This window comes from Tamandua tetradactyla, chromosome 17 (assembly GCF_023851605.1).
Source record: "Tamandua tetradactyla isolate mTamTet1 chromosome 17, mTamTet1.pri, whole genome shotgun sequence".
Taxonomy (NCBI): domain Eukaryota; kingdom Metazoa; phylum Chordata; class Mammalia; order Pilosa; family Myrmecophagidae; genus Tamandua; species Tamandua tetradactyla.
The window spans coordinates 43,930,775-43,947,599 of NC_135343.1; the positions used below are offsets into that span (position 1 = coordinate 43,930,775).

Here is a 16,825-nt window from a genome sequence, read left to right on the forward strand (position 1 = left end):
TTACAGAATAATCATGCATAAAATGAATTATTCTCACACCCCACCCCACCACCAACACTTGCACTGTTGCTCCCACTTTTGCTACAGTTGATGATAACACTTTTTTTTTTTTTGGTAATAGAGCATTTAAAAATTTTTTAAAATTATGTTCATTCCATTCTACATATATAATCAGTAATTCATAATATCATCACATAGTTGCATATTCATCATCATGATCATTTCTTAGAACATTTGCATCAATTCAGAAAAAGAAATAAAAAGACAACAGAAAAAAATTCATACACACCACCCCTTACCCGTCCCTTTCATGATCACTAGCATTTCTATCTAAATTTATTTTAACATTTGTTCCCCCTGTAATAGAGCATTTTTAAGACAGATGTTTGGTAATTTCATTATGTGATTTTTATAGCCAAAAATGAAGTCACTTGGCCACTTAAAAATACTCAGATCTGTCGTCTAAAAAAATTGAATGAGGAGGCCCTGTAGTTTTGAAGCCGTGTCAATAATTTTAAAATGTAACACCTCTCAATTAATTTCTTGGAATAATTGGCATCAGGGAATAAATAACTTCATTAATTACAATTCAGTGAAAGCCTTTATATAATTGGTCTATCAGTTTGAAAACTGAACATCATAATTCACTTCTCCCTATTGGGTGTAACTATCTTTGGGAGGTACATTTTCCAGCTATGATAGCCAATCAAGCCAAGTACAAAAATTACTGTATCACAATGAAGTAAAAAAGATTCTAAAATGTAGTCAAGGATATCCAAGCACAATGCTCTAAAAATAGTAATACAAATTTTTTAGTGTGAGCCAAAATGTTTTTTAGAGAGCATAATACATAAAACAAAAATTATTTAAAATATTTAGTTCATCTTCAGCTTTTCCTCATAAATTTTCTATTTTTTGTGCATGCTAATGTTATATTAGCATAGTCATACATGTATAAATAAATCCACATATATATATGTTCAAAGTTTTTTACTGATAAGCATGCAGATCAAAAATATTTGGTGATCTCTGCTTTACAAAACATGTTTCATTTACTCCTTATCATAATTCTGGACATAAATGTTGATAGGCCCATCTTATAGGTAGAGAAACTGAGGCTCGCAGAGGTGGATAACTTGGTTAAGATTGCACAGCTGGTCAATAGTAGAACTGAGGCTTGACCTCAAATTTGTTTGATTCCAAAACTTCTTAGATATTGCCTCTTAAGAAGAGGGGCCTGAGGTCAGCAGAAACCCTTGTCAAAAATTCAAATCCCTCCTGAACATCTCTGTTCGTAACAGGTGTGATGGCTGAGTTCATGTGTCAACTTGGCCGGGTGATGGTGCCCAGTTGTCTGGTCAGGGAAGCACTGGCTTAACCATTACTGCAAGGTTATTTCATGACTGATGACATCTATGATCAACCAAGTGTGTATCTTCAGCAATGAGCTAATCCAATCAGATGATTTAATCCTATCGCTTGAAGACTTTCAAGTGAGAAGAGAATTTTCATGATTTCTTCAGCCAGCCAGCCTCGCCTGTAGAGTTCACTGAGGACCTTCATTGGAGTTGCCGGCCTCACGGCCTGCCCTACAGATTTTGGACTCTTGCATCCACACAGTTGCATGAGCCACCTTTACAAATCTCATATTTACAGATAGCTCCTGTTGGTCCTGTTTCTCTAGAGAACCCTGACTAATACACCTAAAATCCAGAGAACACTGACCCACCCCCAGACCCCACCCCCCACATTGGGAGTTCTTATCCTAAAACTTGTTCAAACTATTTCCCTTAGTCTCCCACTTACAGAGAAGATGCAGACAACTTGGCACGGCCTCTCCCCTCTGTCCTGAGCAGGGAGGTAGGCATGGCCAACTTACACTTAGGCCTTAAAATTGGGTCCTATTATGGATGCCCATGATGGAGAAGTGATTGATAAGGGATTAGAGGGAATGACATATAATGTCGAATCCCATCTCTTTGCTTTAGAGATGGGAAAATGAGGTCCAGGATTGTTCAACAGCTGTCCTGAGGTCACAGCACTGGTTGGTTTTAGAACCGGGACTGGAGGACCCTGCTCCTGGTCCAGTGCTGTTTCTGGGAGAGCCGGGGAGAAGGGTGGGAAAGAAGGATGGAAAGGAGAGGAGGGGAGGGGAGAGAAGAATAAGGGTGAAGGGAGGGCAGTCAGTGGTTTGCACACTTGGAGCTATGTTCTTTGCTACGTTCTGGAACTTCGGGTACATACCAGAGTGGTGTTGGGGGAAGGCAGTTGGGCCCTGGGAATGGCACACTCAGTAGGATTGAGGGACAAGTTGCAATACTGTTTAAGGGGATTTCAGAGCCACCTTGAGGAACCACAGGGCTGAGTCTGCGATGGATCAAGATGTAGCCAACCCGGCGAAAGGAGGAAGAGTTCCCTTTTGGAATTTGTATGAATCAATCTTGCTTTTTATTATTCCTTCCTTAAATCCCAAATAACAAGGGCAGTTTGTGGTACACAGCAGCTCAATGCTTCCACACCCCACATCAACCTGGTTTTATTTCGGCATAGGAAGGCTTTCTCCGAGGAACTCTTAGGGGGTGGAGACACAGCTCTAAGCAGGGCACACCCAATGTCCTTGGCCCAACGCCCAAGGCCCCACCTGCTGGGACTCATCATCCGTCTCCACCCACCCAGAGGAAGGGTTGAATAGGAACTAAGGAAGGATGCTGGTCTTGTGGTGTCTCTAAGAAGCCCGGGAACCAGCTTGAGGATGCCACCAGGAAGACAGCACTGAATCAAAGCCTGGGAATGACAACTAGAGCCTTTGCTAATACTTTACAGGTGCCCTGTGCTTTCCCATACCTGGTTCCTTTCAAACCAACACTTCTACGCAGTAATTATTATTTTCATTTTTCAGCTGAGGAAACTGAGGCCAAATGCTTAAGCCAGTACCAACAGGGACACAGGCTGGTAAGTGGCAAAGCTTGGAATTGGATCCAGTTGGTCTGACCCCCAATCGCTATGAGGTGAGAGACGTGTAAAGGAGCCGCAGGGTTCCTCTTGGTACTGGCTCCCCCAAGGAAAGGCGGACGTGGGTGGTGCAACCAGCTTTGCCTGGAAGAGTCAGGGTATCACACAAGGGGGAATGTTTCAGACGGCTCTAAAACACAACCCTAAATTTGGCTGCCCATGAGAATCACACAGAGCTTAGAAGAGAAAGGAAGAAAGAAAAAAGTCCAAATCCTGGGCTCCTCACCATACTTGAATCCCATTATCTTAGTGGGGAAAACTGAGAATCTTCCAATATTTTTCCCAGCAGCTTCCCCTGTAGCCAGATGAAGCAGGTAGATAATTCCTACCAAGAACTCCGAAGGGCTGAAATGACTGGGCTGGGAGCTGTGGCCAGCTCTAGGGGGTCTCCAATTCCACCCAGTTTCCGGCAGCATCTCTGTACCCTTCTTCCCTGGGGGTGAGTTTGGGATCCTCTGACTGGAGCCCAGATCCTGCCAGCTGCTCAGGTGTCTAACCAGGTCCCATTCACAGGGCAGGAGCCTCCTCATTGCCTGACCTGGGCTGCTGGGACTTGCTTATTGCCACCTGCCTGGGGACAGTGCTTACAGAAACGATTTCTTTGTCAAAACACACGACAGGGAGCCTGCTTTGGCCCCGGGTTTCTGTTTCATAACTCTGTTTTATTGGAGCAGAAAGAAGTAGCATGTTATTGTTCTTCTGCTCATGTTTTCACATGGATCAAGAAAGCAACAGGCACTTTGTGCAAGCAGAAAAGCCTGCTTTGTTGTCTGAGGACCAGGAGGTGAGGCTGCAAGGAGAAGGTCCTTTACAGCTCATAAAAGAGACACACAAAGCAGGCTTGAGGTGGATGGGCGGGAGGCCCTGGGAATCGGTGCAAAGAAATGATTTGTACTTATTCATTAGCTTCAAGGTTGTAGTTTCAGTAGTAAAAGCAACCTTGGCACGCTCCCCGATGGGACCTCACTCACAGCAGAGTCACTTTTACTAGAAGGATCTTTCTGGGTCAAATTTTACATGAGTCACATTTTATGCAATTATGATGTTTCTGGAAAACATAGTGAGCTGATCAAGACACAGTCAAAGAAGGCTTGGTACTAACTCTATCACAGTTAGTAGTTGTGTGCTTTCCCATGTGTTGTCCTTTGACCTGCAAGGAGGCAAGTTGGTCTCCCTACATTATTGGCTTCATGAATCTGCATTTTTGCACATTGGTTTTTCTTTGAGCAGAACCTAGATTCTTATCAGCTGTTACAATTCAACCCTTATCAATTTTTATCAGCTGCTACAACCTATTAAGATATGGATATGACAATGGGAAGTATTTATCTCTTTAATATAATTAAATTTTTTAAGAGTACAGAACTGAATAAAAAAGTAGGAATTTCCCCCTAAGCTATTTTCTTTTTTCCCCATTTGCAGGTAAATACATTTTTCTTGAAATTTTGTAAGCATCAATCAGGATTTCCTGGGAACATGTTAAAACAGCCGATGGGCCCCCTCCAGAGATTCTGGTTCATTAGTCTGGGTGGGGCCTGAAAATGTGCATTTCTAGTAAGTTCCTAGGAGATGCTGATACTATAAAATTACTATTCTGTAGTGTTTTCTCCATGTGTACACAAACCTACCCCACTAAATTCCTGCATGTGTACATAAATATACACAGTATTAAAAATGGACCCATGCATATAGTTTTGAAGTATGTTTGTTTCCATTTAACAGACTATCCCAGACATCATTCCGAGTCTGTAAATTAGAGATCTATAGCATTCTTTTTCATGGCTGCATGACATTCCACTTATGTTTGTCCTTTACTTAACCAGTCTCTGTTGTTGGATGTTTAGATTGTTTCTGCTTTCTTCTTATTACAAACATTGTATCAACTCTTTTACATACATCTTTACACATTTGTGCTAGTATTTCTGAAGGATAAATTCACAAAAGAGGAATAGACGGATAATGAATATATGTCTTAGAACTATACATAACTATCATGTTACTCCTTCAACCCTCCATAAAGTTTTTTTCCAAATGATACTCTACCAATAGAATTTGAAAAATCCCTCATCAACACTGGATGCTAAAAATATGTTTTTATTTTTATATATCTGATAGGTGAAAAATGCGATACTGTTATTTTAAATTGCGTGTTCTTTAGTTATTAGTGAAGGTGGGCATGTGTCATTGGTCAATTATATTTTTTCTGTGATATGTCTTCTATCCTTTGCCTATTTTTCAAGCATGGATGGGAAAGGAGTCCAGGGTGGCAGAAAAACGCACAGCAATTTCCTTTTTGCATCAGGCACAGCTTGGACAATGATACCTTGCTGAAGCAATTTTGAGGTGCCACGGAAGAGAAACAGGAAACAAACCACAGAAATGAGGAAAAAGAGGGCAATACAGAAAAACTAAATGAATAAAGATTATTTAGCCAGAGAATAGAAGAGCGAAGCAAGGGAGGGAAGAGGGAAGCCTGAAACTTCTGAATGGTGAGTCTTTTAGGAAGGGAGGCTGATGTGTTCTCTTTCTTCCAGGAATGCAGACCAGCTTAGATTCTCGTAAGTGGAAGGAAGATCTTTCTGCTTATAACTGTCAATTCTAGTCTACATTTCCATTCTTGGAGACTTTTCAGCTTAATTGGAGATAATTTTGGTGCGGTTCCTCCTACACTTCACATCTTCCAAATACCTCTGTGTTCCTTTGTAAGCTAGAAAAATTTAAAATACAGTGGAGAGGTTAACCTGATTTCACTTAGTTAAAAGTTTGGGGCTCTTTGCAGCTCACCTTTGGCTGCAGTATTTGGAATGGCCCCTCACGCCTCCCCCCAGCAGTAGATGACCTCAGTGCTTTGTGGGGTTCAGTGATGGAGCCAAGTCCTCCGCCCGGATGTTGACTCTGCACTAGAGTTATGATGACAGCAGCTCAGCCCAGCAGCTGACAGGTCCCTCCCTCCAAGCACATGAGCAAATAGGTGTTTTGCATTCAGGGAGCTTCCAGTGACAGACATAAGGCAAATATCAGCAACCACTACATGCACGCCTGTCACCTGCCCCCTTGCAACGATCTTAGCTCTGGTCTCATCACTGGGCTCTTCTTGTTTCCAGAAAGTATCTTCTTGCACCCAAGACATTAGAAAGCCATGTATGGGTGGGCCATGGTGGCTCAGCAGGCAAGAATGCTTGCCTGCCATGCCAGAGGATCCGGGTTCGATTCCTGGTGCCTGCCCATGTTACAAAAAAAAAAAAAAAAAAAAAAAAATAGAAAGCCATGTAGTAAGAGGAAGGTACTCTAAACTTCCTGGAGCCGCTTGACTTTCCTCTCCTACAGATCGGATTACAGAGTCCAAGCTAGAAAACAGAGGCATTGTAAACTCCTCCCAATACTTCCCATGTCCACATCCCATCAGTGACTGAACCTCACCAAACATCTCTAAACTATGTTCCTTTCCATCCTCATTGCCCCTGTTTTACTAGTTGAAGCCCTGGTCTCCCTTTCCTGGCTTCCTCCAGACACATTACCCCTTAGCCCATTTAATCCTATAACTATTTGCTTATTGATTCACTCATCCATTCAATTATGAGAATTTATCATCTTTGTGTCAAACACATTCAAGAAACAGCACAGGACTCTGAGTTATTAGTTACCTAGAAGACACCCAGACACCAGCCTTCTTGATCCAAAGGAGTTGGGGGTTCTGTGAGGTGGGGTTGGGGTTCTGGCCAGGCTTCCAGAGGAGGCAAACTTAAGGCCAACCTTAGGGGGCCATGAAAGATGCTGTGAATTATCCATCCAGCAGTAATTCCTCATTCTTTCTTGCTGCAGAGGTGCTATCTGTTTACCGTCTCATATGCCCAGGCAAGGTGTTTCCCACCCTAGCCTGAGAGGGCAAATCTTGGTTCAAACAATCCTGGTGATTCCCCTTGTAGGACCTCAAGAGAAATGTGCTGGGAGAAAGGTGGAAAGGCTTCTGGTAAAAGTTTTCCTCCCTTATGAAAAGAAATGCATGGGAAGAAAAGATCATGTATGTATGTGACTTCTGAAACTGCAGCAGCCACCTTGTAACTATGAGGGGAGATGTCACCAACATGTCAAGGTCGGCAGAGCAGAAATGTCAGAAGCACTTGGGTCCTTGAGGCTGTCATCAAGCCTTGGAATGAACCAACTTTGGAAATGACCTATCTCCAGACTCTCAGTATGGGAGATAACAAACTTAATCTTTAGATCACTTCCAGTGATTTAGCTGATGCAGGCGGGATGAGTATTTTCTAGTTTGCAGTACTCAGGCCACAATAGGCATCATTCATTTCTCTGATTTCCTCAAGGTTGAGACACCAGATTGCAGGGAATAATTATTGAGTACCAAATCTGTAGCGGGGCCTGAAGGAGAACTGGGGGATGGGAAGATAGAACACAGGCCAGAAAACAGCCACTCTTCTAATTTCATGCCAGGAAAGTGCCCAACACACTCTTCTAATTTCATGCCAGGAGCAGTCGAGCTGGAAAAGGAAGCACTGGCTGACGGTTGCCTCGTGGGATTCCCAGAGCAGTATGATGGGTCTTCTGATTTTTCAAGAGGAGCCTGAAATCTGAGAAATAACTTTCTTTCTTTGTTATATCCTTTTGCTCGCTGAACATGTGCAGGTTATGGGGTATGTGCATGGAAGGAGAACCTGGGGCCAGAGGCCTTTGGGGTCAGGAGTGTGGAGTGGGTGGGCCAAGATGCAAGAGGAAGGAGCTGGGAGTGGAGAATTTGACGGGCACGCAGTGAATTCTGGTCTCGGTGGCAAACACGGCGATGCGATGGATGAGCCCACACTGTAGAAGAGGCACAAGAGCATAAAAAAAGGAAATGAAAATCACTTGCAATTCTGCTCTATGAAGAAAACACTTCTTTTAAAATCTTTTTTCTTCTAGTCTTTTTTCTTCTTACAAACTTCTTTTTTGATCCGAGGTTGTGAGCATTCTTTTTACCCCTGGCCATCAAAAGTTCTCTGAAAACTGACTTGAATGGTGATATCAGTCCCATGTCTGGACCATGCCTCACACAAACCCCAAACATTCTAATTTTGTCAGAATAAAACTCCTTCCCAAACTTTGGTTGGCTGCTTTGTCTGCTCCATTATGTGTGCTAGGCTGACATGTCATCTGTCATGTCACAGCAGTAGTATGCATGTATCCCATGCTGGGGGGGCGGGGTGGTGTTTCAGTTTGCTGAAGGTGTCAGAATGCAACATACCAGAAATGGATTGGGTTTTACAAAGGGGATTTATTAGGTTACAGATTTATGGTTCTAAGGCCTTGAAAATGTCCAAATTAAGTCATCTAGAGAAAGATATCTTGACTCTGAAGAAAGGCTAATGGCAATCAGGGTTCTTCTGTGACATGGGAAGTCATGTGGATGGCATCTGCTGGTCCTTTGCTCCCAGGTTGAGTTGGTTTCAGCTTCTGAGTCCAGTGGCTTTCTTTCTGAGCTTCTGTGCATCCTTGCTTCCTTCTCTGGGGACACCTCTCTGAGCTCTCTATGTCCTGTGGGTCTACTCAGCATCTCTGGGGTGTTTTTCTCTCTCTCTCTCTCTGGGCTCTGTATCGGCTCTTTGTAAAATCTCTCTGGGCATTTCTTTTCTCTCTTTAAGCTTCTCTGGACTGTCTGGGCTTTTACTGTCTTTTTATATTCTTTGGTAAAGAGGATTAAGACCCACCTTGAATTGGATAGGTCACATCTCCATGGAAATCAAAAGGTCCCACCCACAACAGGTCTGCACCACAAGATTGGATTAGAAGAACATGGTTTTTCTGGGGCACCTAACAGTTTCAAACCAGCACCAGGGGTGACAGGAAAGGCTAAATTAGTTTTCTGGTGCCTGCCCTTGCAAAAAAAAAAAAAAAAAAGAAAGGCTAAAAACTGGCCAAGAGAGAAATCTAGGAAGAGGGTGAAGGCTGAGCCAGTCACTGCAGAGCTTTAAGCGGAACTAAAATCAAATGGAAGCCTTGCTCTGACTGTGATTCCTTTTAGAAAAGTTAAATTAAATAAATATTGAGCCCTTCTTAGGTGTTCATCCCGCCAGGTCCTGGCCTTCTTGGGGGTTCTGGGAGGAGGGTGGGAAGACCCCACACCTGGCTCTGCTAATTATTTTCAGGCAGCCTGCCTAGAACTGGAAGAAAGGGTCCAGCATAGCCATCTTCAGTCCTGGAAAGACGGCTCAGAGTGCCAGCTGAGCAGCAGTTTTGGACAGATGTCAGTGAACAGCGGTCAGCGATCCCGAGGCCTCTTCACTGCTTGCCCCAGGGCCGCTGCCCAGGGGCCAGCTGGAGGGGCATGCATGGGGAGGGTCCAAGAGTCCCTCTGGAATGAGGTTGCCACATAGCTGTCTGAGTCTCATCTTTGTGTCTGTCCCTGCTTGTTGCCCTCTGGATTGGAGGTGGGGGCCCAGCAGACAGACTGTACCTGCTTTGTGACTACGTGTGACTCCCCGAGGGCGTGTTCCCTCTGCCTTGTGCAATGGCTGCTGAGTCCCGGAGCACGGATCTGAATGCATTTCCCAGGCAGCAGCGTGATGACACCTGGCTGGCCCCCGCCCCGGGATCACTTGGCTTCTCTCTCTACCGTATTCCTTTAGCAGACACTTGACATGGTGGTGGGAACTGGCTTCAAAGATCATTCACAATGCACCTGTGTGAGGTGAGAGCTGGCTTTGTGTGTGTGTGACATGATTCTCAGGGATCCATGCGGGCGAAACCTACAAGACAGACAGACATACCGTGCAGATTGTTTGGATTGCTAATAGTAATTAATACAATAGCTAAAATTTATTCAGCATTTTCTATGACAGCTCTTATGCATTAATTCACTTAAGCCTCACGAAACCTCCCTGATGTAGATGATTAATATTCTCATTTTATTAATGAGGAAATGGAAGCCCAGAGAAGTTAAGCAACCTACCCAAGGTCTACAGTGGTGGAGCCGGGCTCGCTCAAAAGTCTGTGCACTTAACCATGAAAATGTGTTCACAGGAATTAACTGTAAAATAAAGAAAATATTGGACCAACTTTTCAACACGGTCCTTCAAATAACAACTGTATTTTTCAATGTTTATTTTCCCATTATAAATGTTAACAAATACAGAGAATGATAAGAAAAAAATTATTTTGAACACGTCTAGACTAGAGTCTAGACAGTCATTGTTACAAGGTCTCTGTTTATTTAATTTACAAAATTCGCTTTGTTTTACATAATCATCATTGCATGGTGCATGCAACTTTGCCACCTAACTTTCCCTTTACATTAAACCATGAAATCCTTCCGTGCTATTAGATAGACTTCATAAATATCATTTAAGATATTGCGTTACATATGAGGTGCACAGGTGGTCTAGTGGCAGAATGCTCACCTTCCATGTGGGAGACCCTGCACTGCTCCCCACCTCCCCAAACCACTGGGTGATCTGCTACCATTTACTTTGCCATACAGTGTTTAGACATTGAGGCTATTTGTGGTTTTTATGCAATTCGAAAATAACTAAAATGCTGTGTAACTTTCTGAAGAAAAGTATTGTTTGCTTGTTCTAATACTTGGGAATCTTAGCTTTTGATGGTGTGGGATTATGGGATTGAAAAATCATATTTAATGCTCTTGGTTACAGATAAGCAATTGCTTTCCAAAAGAATTACTCATGTATGTCCAGACATGGATGTGTGAGAGCATCCATTTTCATTGCACCTCACCAGCCCTAGACCTTATCTTTGTTTCAAATCTGTGCTCATTGTATCAGGGAAAAATGAGACCTAGTTTTCATTTGTATTTCTTTCATTATTAGTAAGGTTGAACTTTTCTAGTTTTTTTTTTTTTGCTTACAGTAATTTCTTTTATTAACTGAATAATCATATTCTATTGCATTTGTCTGTTCCATTCTTTGTAGTTTCAAGTCTGAGTTTCTCCGCTACCTACTTAAACTTCACAAGAGTAAGCCTCATGATCAAGGGCAGGGCCTATTGATTTGGATATTCTTAAAGTTTGACACAGTGTCAGGGGATTCCCTGATGGTAAGGTTTAATAGTTTCATATTTTTTCTTCCATCCCTCAGGGGACTTTGCCAATACTCTTTGATTATCTGCTTAATATACTCTAGGATGTATCCAGGCATTACAATTATCTATACAGGATTAAAGAACCTCTTTTTTATTCTGTGCTCCCTGCGTTTCAATTGTTCAAATGAGCTATACAGATAGGTTGAGTCAGATTGTGTGCTACAGAAAACTTCAGTTCCAGACCAAATAAACTTTTCTTCCATTGGTCTCAAAGAGTATGTGTGGTTCTAAAATATAGACACTGTCTTCCTTACCCCTGTGTTCTGAATTACTTTAACCCCAACCTGTTCGGCTTCATTCTTATCTCTTATCTCTAAATCCAGAAATAATAATCACTACTCTGGACTTAATGTGCCTGCTCTAAAAGCTTACAATCTAGGCCTGTTTTCTTATAAGCATTTTCTAAAGGTGACCGTTGTTGTTCTTTTGTTTCTGGCTTATTTTGTCTCACCAAATATCCCACATGTTCATTCACATTGTTGCATGCCTCACAACTTTGTTCCTTTTTGTAGCAGCACAACCTTCGTTCATAAGTATACACCATCGTTCGCCAATCTACTTCTCCATCAGTGCATCCAGATTATTTTTTATCAATGAGTTTCCCAAATAAACAATTTTAAATGACAGGTTTGAGGAACTACTTCTGAATGCCCTTCAAAGACATTTTGGAGGTTAGTCTTGACAACGAAAAATGTTAAGAACTGATCCAATTTTCATGGGTAAGTTGAGTGGGGACATTACACGGATGACATGAACAATTCCATTTTTTTTCCTACAGTTCAAAAACTCATTTTTGCATCAAGTCACTACTCAGACACTTAACCTCTGTGTAGCCACCATATGATGCAGCCAATTCATCATGCATTGAACCGTGTGGTTCAAACCCGGAGTGGGAAGGTAGAAGACAGCTTTAACTACTACTTTCATCATATGTTCCCTTTTTAATGTTTTTTGCAACAAAGAAATTCCTGGTGAATGACACAATGAATTTAAATCGGCTGAATGGAATCACCGAGGAGGGACTCATAAATCCCATGAAACATCAATGTCACATCAGCACTGTCTGTGGTCATGCTGACTAATTTCAACCTGTCTAGATTAAACTTTTCAAGAATGTTCTCAATGCAAAAAAAATTATTTCCTGAAGTTATGTCTGACATAAGCAGCAGGTCCAAAAGGTCTTTGCTCACATTAAAAACAACCAAAGCAAACCAAATCCCAACAACACCTATTGGATTCTGTGAATAAGTATAATTAGATGTATATCACTTATATCTATGCTCTCATCAGTTACAACAAAAAATACCACAAATGATCTCTAATTATTTTTGTCTAACTTGTCCTGTATGTTCTGAACCTTATCTTTATAATGTCAAGACACAGTGTTATCAGCAAATGCTTATCTCTGCCGTGACAAAAACAACAGAGATTTCAGTCCATTTTTCAGGTCAATGAATTTTTAACCTGATTTCTTGTCTCTATGTTGGTCATCACTCTTTCTTTTTCTTTATTTCATAATGGGGTCTGTATTAGTGAGAGTTCTCTAGAGAAACAGAACCAACAGGAGATATCTGTAAATATGAGATTTGTAAAGTTGTCTCATGCAATCGTGGAATGCAAGAGTCTAAAATCTGCAGGGCAGGCTGTGAGGCTGGTAGCTCCGATGAAGGGTCTGGACCAACTCCACAGGAGAGGCTGGCTGGCTGAAGAAGCAGTGCAAATTCTCTTCTTCCTTTAAAGCCTTCAATTAACCAGATCAAATCCAGCTGATTGGATTATCTTATTTAATGAAAACCCACCGTTAGCTGTTTGCAGATCTAATCAGCCACAGCTACAATTAACTGACTGATGATTTAATACACCGGCCTTCTGGTTTATCAGCCAGCCACAGAATATCCTTACAGCAAAGGCCGGGCCAGTGCTTGCCTGACCAGACAACTGGGCACCAGCACCTAGCCAAGTTGACACCAGAACCCAACCATCACAGGATCTTTCATTGTTTTGTTTTTTTTTAAATAATATCTGTGAGATATGATTTGCATACCACACATTTCACGCTATTAAAAAGTGTACAATTCAGTGGATTTCCATATATTCACAGTTTTGCAATCATCATCCTTCTCTAATTCCAGAACGTCTTAATCACCCTAAAAAGAAACCTCATTCTCCTTAGCAGCTATTCCCCATTCTCTACTCCCCGCCCCTGGCAACCACTAATCTCTTTTCTGTCTCTGTATTTGCCTATTCTGGATATTTCATGGATATTTCATGTAAATAGAGTAATATGAAATCTGATCTTTCGTGATCAGCTTCTTTCACTTGGTACTGCTTTTAAGATTCATCCATGTTCAGGCTGCTGGACTCCACAGCTTCTGTGAGTTAAAGGCTCTGTTTTTCACTGCTGCAGAGCTGAGAAGGAAATGGGAACAGGGCAAGTGAAAAATGCCATAAAATCCACTGTTCCTACAGAGTTTCAGCTGTTTTCCTGGACTAAATGCTCCTTGGATTATTGAAAGTCTGAATAACTCCCACAGTTCTGAAAAAGTTGATTTTGACAACTTCCTCCCGCCCCCTCCCCCCCATTCTTCTTGTTTCTTTTATTGGTGATTTTCTGAGGTCCCTGCCACACCAGATCTGCTTCTTTCCTCCGAAGTCTTTTACACAGAGGACTTTGCATATGAAACACATAGGAATATTATTGCCACAAAGAACTCTACTCATTGATTTTCAAATTTGCAGTCCTCTTAGAATGCGGGAGATGGAGATGTTGGTAGAAGTATTTCACTTTTTTCTTAACTCTGTTTAAAGAAGGACAATAGTGCAAGCATAATGGCAACCAGAAATTCACTTCATTTCAGTTGTGGGGATTGAGAGGAATGGCGAGGATTGTGGTGACCTGGGGGATAGGGTCTCTGTGCCCCGGCACAGGTTGCGGTCAGTGGTTGCCCTGCAGGAAGGTAGGGGATAAAGCTCTCCTGAACATCCAAGAGTAGCTGCTGGAAAGAACTTCTGTGAAGTGTAAGAACTGTAAAGAATTGGGGAGGGAAGATAAGAGGAGAGGAAAGAAAAATCACCAGTAAACTAATTTGGGTCTGAACTCTTCTGTGCCAGTTTGAAAGGATGTATGCATGAAAAGCCATGTTTCAATCCTAATCCCATTTTATAAATCCAGCCGTTTCTTCTAATCCCTATTCAGTACTGTATGCTTGAAACTGTAATCAGATCATCTCCCTGGAGATGTGACTCAATCAAGAGTGGTTGTTAAACTGGATTAGGTGGAGATGTGTCTCCATCCATTTGGGTGGGTCTTGATTAGTTTACTGGAATCCTACAAGAGAGAAAGACAAGAGAGAAAGCCAGGAGATTCTGAGAGAGCAGAATGACATAGCCACGAGAAGCAGAGAGTCCACCAGCCAGCGACCTTTGGAAATGAAGGAAAACATCTCCTGGGGAGCTTCATGAAAGGAAGCCAGGAGAGAAAGCTAACAGATGATGCCATGTTCACCACATGCCTTTCCAGATGACAGAAACCCAGACCCTGTTTGCCATGTGCCTTCTCATTTGAGAGAGAGACCCTGAACTTCATTGGCCTTCTTGAACCAAGGTATCTTTCCCTGGATGCTTTAGATTGCACATTTCTATAGACTTGTTTTAATTGGGACATTTTCTTGGCCTTAGAACTGTAAACTAGCAACGTATTACATTCCCCTTTTTAAAAGCCATTCGGTTTCTGGTACATTGCATTCTAGCAGCTAAGGGGGAGTTGTATCAGACAAGTTTTTCAGGCTTTTTCTTTCTTTCTTTTTTTTTTGTGCATGGTCTGGAAATCGAACCCAGGTCTCCTGCATGAAAGGCGAGCCTTCTACCACCGAACCACCCGGCACCCTCGGACGTTTTTCTAGATAGAGTAGCTTATTGTAGGGTCAGTTTGGGTGATTTATGTTTTTAGAAGAAAATTGCTCATTTCATTGACATTCAAAAGTTGTTAACATTATTGACTAGCCCTCTTTTAAAACATATTCACTATCTGTTGTTATAAATTTATCATCTCTAATTTTGAGTTTTAGGATTTCTATCTCCTTTTGTTTTTGTTTGGATTTGCCTGAGGTTTCTTTCAAAGGAGTTCTTCAATTATTTAATTCCAATGTTTTTTCCATTTTTGATTTATTACTTCCTTTATCTTTGTTATTTTCTCTCTTACTTTCCCTGTATATATTTTTGGTTCTTTTTATAATTTCTTGAGTTGAATGTTTAGTTCTTTTATTTGTGCTTTGGATAATTTAAGAATATAAAGATGAATTTATTAATGAGTCCAGAGCACCTGACTTGGACCAGGGATGGCTACTGTAGGTTAGTTAGCAGCTCAACCCCATGGGAATGCCCATGCAGCCAGGCTCCGTGGACAGAGCGACAGTTCTAGAACAAGCCTTTGCAGTTAGAAACTGGGATACTGCCTTATACATTTTGATATGTAATCTTAGTTTTCATTTTTTGGTTTATCTAGCTCTTGGCCAAAATTACGTATGAGCCTTTTCTTTTCCTAAAGTCCCCCCACCTCATCCCCACAGATTCTAATTTGATTCATCTGGGATGAAAAACACTAGTCTAGGGGAATAGGCATTGCTAGACCCAGTTTATACATGACCACGGGCATGTCACTCCTATTTCTGGAGAAATCTCAGGTCCTGCTGGAAGCAGCACAACCTACAGACAGCATGTGCCAAAAAGGGAGTTTCAGGAGATGGGAAAAAGAGGGTTGGGGCTGGGATTCCTGGGGGCACCAGGGCAAGGAGCTTGAGCCGGAGAGGAGGCAAAGAGAGGGTCACACTCCAACACCCAGGACAGGGCCATAGAAACCAGGACAAAAGGAGTCTGCATTGGGCCAACAGGAGCTAACGGGGCTGGGTCTAAACAGTCTAGAACATGGATTCAAGTGGGTGACCGTGAGTCCCCTGGACAAATGAGGAAAGGTCTGGCTTGACTGGAAGGTCACAGGTGCTTTTTTCCTGAGATGGGTCCACCTCACCCTGGACAGTCCAGAGCACCTGACTTGAGCCAGGGATGGCCACTGGACATAGGTTGTGGCAGGGGTGGTCACGGCATGAGGAGAGCTTGGAAATCAGGGAGGAGTAAGGGGGGGGCAAGTGGAAAATCCCACAGGTCAGAAATAAGGTTCTGGGGATGGCCCTGAGGTTTGCACAGGGCCCCAAGGGGTAAGACCAAGAATGGGTAGGCCTCTCCCTCCTTCTCCTAAGAGGTGGGCGGAGGCTCCACTAAGAGACATGCCAGGCCAGGGAACTCGGCACGAGGCGTTGCCTGGGTTTCCATCTTCCTGTAAGTTAGAATGAGCCCAAGCCGCCCCCTGGGGATTGGACACCAGGCTTAAATGCACACCTCCACAAATGGCTGAGCTTTCCTTGGGGGACCTAATTCTTATGCCACTCAGCAATGATGTCACTCTCCCTTCTCCTCCAGGAGCTCCTCATATGTGGTAGCACATGTGAGGTCCACGTGTAGGGTAGTTAGCAGCTCAACCCCATGGGAAGGCACCGGGGGTAGAGTACCAGTTCTAGAACAAGTCTTTGCAGTTAGAAACTGGGCAGTGGCTTGGGATGCAGGTGAGGGTGGGAAAGCCTGTTTTTTTTTTTTTTCCTTCAACCAGGCTGAGTAGAGAAGATCCAGACACATGTAGGTATTAATTCAAAGGTCATCATTTCTGATGGCTATT

General features: G+C 42.6%; 1 long non-coding RNA gene across 1 annotated transcript; it reads left to right on the forward strand.

Moving 5' to 3' along the window:
* The first annotated feature begins 2,712 nt into the window (after positions 1-2,712).
* On the forward strand, positions 2,713-8,089 carry LOC143661593 (uncharacterized). The gene is made up of 3 exons (XR_013164716.1): positions 2,713-2,823; positions 2,900-3,008; positions 7,498-8,089. It is a non-coding gene; the product is annotated as an uncharacterized LOC143661593 (long non-coding RNA).
* Positions 8,090-16,825: the final 8,736 nt, after the last annotated feature.